Raw genomic sequence first — 4747 nt, 5'->3', positions numbered from 1 at the left:
AGAAAAGAAAGACTGCAGCTTTATCCTGGTCTCCTCACTCCCCACCCCCTTTCTGTCTTTATCTCTGAAAGAAGCCGTATGGAGAGGTCCATGTGGTAAAGAATTAAAGCCTCCTGCCACGGCCACATGAGTGAGCTTGGAATGAGACCTCCTGTCTCACTCGAGTCCTCAGAGACCACAGCCCTGGCCAATGTTTTCAATGCAACCTCATGAGAGCCAGAATTACCCAGCTAGGCCACTCCATGAATCCTGACCCTCACAAACTGTGTATGATAATAAATGTTTCAAGCTGCTAAATTTGACGGATAATTTGTTACACAGCAATAGATAACTAATAAAATATACAACCCCACACATTTCTCACCTAAACCCTGTGAGAGGCCAGGCGCGGTGGCTCTCGCCCATAATCCCAACACTTTGGGAGGCCAAGGTGGGCAGATTGCTTGAGACCAGGAGTTCGAGACCAGCCTTCGCCAATGTGGCGAAACCCTGTCTCTCCCAAAAATACAAAAATTAGCTGGGCGTGGTAGTATACACCTGTACTCCTAGCTACTTGGGAGGGAGGCATGAGAATTGCTTGAACCCAGGATACAAAGGTTGCAGTGAACCGAGATCACACCACTGCACCCCAGCCTGAGTGACACAGCAAGACTAGGTCTAAAAAAAAACCAAAAAAACAAAACCCTATAAAGAAGGTATTAGCCTCACTCTTTCTTTTTTTCTTGTCCTTTTTCTTTTTTTGTTTTTGAGACAGGGTCTGGCTCTGCCACCCAGGCTGGAGTACAGTAGTACAATCATAGCTCAGGGTAGCCTTGACTTCCTGGGCTCAAGTGATTCTCTCACCTCAGGCTCCAGAGTAGCTGAGACTATAGGCACACGCCACCAAGCCCGGTTAATTTTTGTAATTTTTGTAGAGACGGGGTTTCGCCATGTTGCCCAGGCTAGTCTCGAACTCCTGAGCTCAGGCAATTCACCCACCTCTACTTCCCACAGTGCTGCTATTGTAGACATGAGCCACCACACCCAGCCTAGCCTCACTTTTTTTCTCAATGAAGACACAGAAAATCAGTGAGATTAAGGAACTGTTATAAAACTTCTCAGCTTAACACAGAAAAAACTGGATACAAACCCAGGTCAGGCACCTGCTATCTCTGAAAAAACAAAATAATCACACTTCTCTTGCTCAAATAATCTTACCATTAAAGTCTGTCACTCTGTTATCATTTGGGATTTCAACATCTGGTAATAATAAGAGTAGTAATTATTAAAAATATACCATGGGAAGCTGTTTGTGTAACCCATAAATGTTCGAGGTTTCACGGTCATGATTTGCAAATAGAGAAATGACAACATGTGGGAAGGGAAGAGATAACTTGAAAGGAGAATCGGAAAGGGGCACAGTCAAAATCATCTGTGGTTATTTTTAGCACAAAGAAAGAACTGTTGGCAGACATTGCTGAAAAGGTAAGTCCATTTTCATCTGCGGTATTTAGAAAGGCACAATGTCATTGCAAAATAATTGCTTATTGAGAATACAAACAGGCTTTGAAAATATGAAGCAGGTTTTAGAAATACAGACCCATTTCTACATGGCCCGTACAGAAATGGTAGAAGGGGTCACCCAGAAGCAGCGCCCTGGGGTCCGATCTCCATCAGCTTCCAAATGGTTGGTAGCAACAGTGGGTCTGCTGTGCACATGCAGCTTCCAAACACATCCCTGCACCTCCCCACCTATTCAGAAGTTCTGGAGCCGCTATAGAAAGCAGTGTAATTCGAGCCATGCAGATGGATAATAGAGAGAACTGCAGGGTGTTGAGTACGTTAAATTAGGTGTAAAGTAGCAGTTTTCATTCACAGAATCCTGAAACTCTGGTGGGTCAAGGTTGGTGTGTGAGACACATTACAAGGCCTTTGTAATTATTAACAGTTAAGGCACTGGCCTTTTTAAATGATTTACCTTTTGTTTTTAAAGACAATGTAAAAGAGAGAATTTATCATAACATCCCTCACCCTCACAGGATACGTGTATCTTGCATATCCGTTTTATTGAGATAAAATAAATAAATAACATACATCCTATGCAATGTACCCATTTAAAGTGTATAATTCAATGGCTTTTAGCATATTTACAGAGTTGCATCACTATCACCACAATCAATTTTGGGATGTTTTCATCATGTCCAAAAGAAAGCCCGTGCCCATTAGCAGTCACTCCCCATCCCTCCATCCATCCTCCCAGTCCGAAGCACCACTCATCTACTTTCTGTGTCTATAGATTTGCCTATTCCGGATATTTCACAAAAATGGAATACAATATGTTGTCTTTTGTGACTGGATTCTTTCACTTAAATTGTTTTCGGGGTTCATCTATGTGGTAGCATGCATCAGTACTTCATTCCTTCTTATTACTGAATTAAAATATTCTGTTGTATGAATATAACACATTTTGCTTATCTATTCATCAGTTGTTAGACATTTGGGCTATTTTAACTTTTTGGCTATTATGGATAATGTTGCTATGGATATTTGGGGTTTTCATTGTTGTTGTTGTTGTTGTTGTTGTTGTTGTTGTTGTTGTTTTTGAGATGGAGTCTCGTTCTGTCGCCCAAGCTGCAGTGCGGTGGCATGATCTTGGCTCACTGCAACCTCCGCCTCCCAAGTTCAAGTGATTCTCCTGCCTCAGCCTCCTGAGTAGTTGGGATTACAGGCATGCACCACCACACCTGGCTAATTTTTGTATTTTTAGTAGAGATGGGGTTCTGCTATGTTGTCCAGGCTGGTCTCGAACTTACGGGTTCAAATGATCTGCCCACCTTGACCTCCCAAAGTGCTGAGATTACATGCGTGAGCCACCACGCCCGGCCTGCTATGGACATTTGTGCGCAAGTTTTAATGGGACATATATTTTCAATTTTCTTAGATGTATACCTAGGAGGAGAATTGCTGAGTCATATGGTAACTCTATGTTTAACATTTTAAAGAACTGCCAGACTGTTTACCAAACCAGCCGCACCATTTATGTGGGATCCCCAGCAATGTATGAGGATACCAATTTCTCTACATCCTTGACAATACTTTGCTGGGAGACATGGGGTGATAGGGGTGTGATAGCTAAAGGGTCAGAGGTTTCTTTCTGAGGTGATGAAAACATTCTCAGACATTGTGGTGATGGTCATACAACTCTTCGAATATACTAAAAATCATTGATTTATATACATTAAATGGGTAGCTTGTATGGCTTGTGAATTATATCTTAATAAAGATTATTTAAAACAATCAATCAAACAAAAGCAGCAAATGCCGGAGGGGTGAGGAATGGGGAGAGAGAAGTGCAGGCCAATCTGAGGTTTTATAAGTGCATCTGCTCATCTGGTCATCCACTCATTCATTTGTTCGTTCATGAAGTATGCATTGAGTATCTGCAGGTACCAGACATTGTTCTAGGTGCCAGGGATACAACAGTGAATAGAACAAACTCCTGGCTCTGAAAAATTAAACATAGTAAGGGAATGGAAGAAATATGAAAGGTGGTCAGGAAAAGCCTATTCCAGGGGGTATAGTAGTACTGAAGCTAAGACCTGAATGAAGAGTGGCAGCAAATCACGTAGAAGATCTGGAGCAAAAGCATTCTAAACAGAAAGAACAGCAAGTGCAAAGGCCCTCAAGGCAAGACCGTGCTTTTTTTTTTTTTTTTTTTTTTTAAGGCAGGGTCTTACCCTGTTGCCCAAGCTGGAGTACAGTGGCACAATCCTAGCTCACTGTAACCCTGAACTCCTGGGCTCCAGCGATCCTCCCACCTCACCTTCCCAAGTAGCTAGGCCCACAGGTGCACACTACCATGCCTGGCTAACTTTTTGTAGAGATGGAGTTTCGCCATGTTGGCCAGGTTGATCTCTAACTCCTAGCTTCAAGTGATCCTCCCATCTCAGCCTCCCAAAGTGCTGGGATTATAGGCATGAACCATCACACCTGGCCTAATATTATTTTATTTTTTTGAGTCATAGTCTCGCTCTGTCACTCAGGCTGGAGTGCAGTGGCATGATCTTGGCTCACTACAATCTCTGCCTCCCAGGTTCAAGTGATTTACCTGCCTCAGGCTCCCTAGTAGCTGAGATTACAGGCAAGCAAGCACCACCACGCCTGACTAATTTTTGTTTTAGCAGAGATGGGATTTTGCCATGTGACCTCAAGTGATCCACTCACCTTGGCCTCCCTAAATGTTGGGATTATAGGCATGAACCACCATGCCCAGCCTGATATTCTAAATACATCACATAAGAATATATGTTGCTTTTTGGCTGGGGGTGGTCGCTCATGCCTGTAATACTAGCACTTTGGGAGGCTGAGGTGGGTGGATCACTTGAGGTCACATGGTGAAACTCTGTCTCTACTAAAAATACAAAAAATTAGCTGGGTGTGTTGGCATGCACCTGTAATCCCAGCTACTCAGGGGGCTGAGGCATGAGAATCGCTTAAACCTGGGAGGCGGTGGTTGCAGTGAGCCGAGATCGTGCCACTGCACTCCAGCCTGGGTGAGACAGTGAGACTCTGTCTTAAAAGAAACAAAAAGAATATATATTCCATTTTAAATTTTCTAATTTTTTGGATGGTTGTTTTCCTGTGAGTTGGAAATACTGTGGTGAGTGCTTAGTCTGTCAACAAATACTATATTCTTTTAGCACAGCTATACTGTTATTGCATTAAAAAACACAATTAAAAACAGAATAATTCACATTCCACTGGATTA

This window comes from Mandrillus leucophaeus, unplaced genomic scaffold, assembly GCF_000951045.1.
Source record: "Mandrillus leucophaeus isolate KB7577 unplaced genomic scaffold, Mleu.le_1.0 Scaffold241, whole genome shotgun sequence".
Classification (NCBI taxonomy): Eukaryota; Metazoa; Chordata; class Mammalia; order Primates; family Cercopithecidae; genus Mandrillus; species Mandrillus leucophaeus.
The sequence above is the reverse complement of the archived record's forward strand: the minus strand, read 5'-3'. Positions refer to the sequence as shown.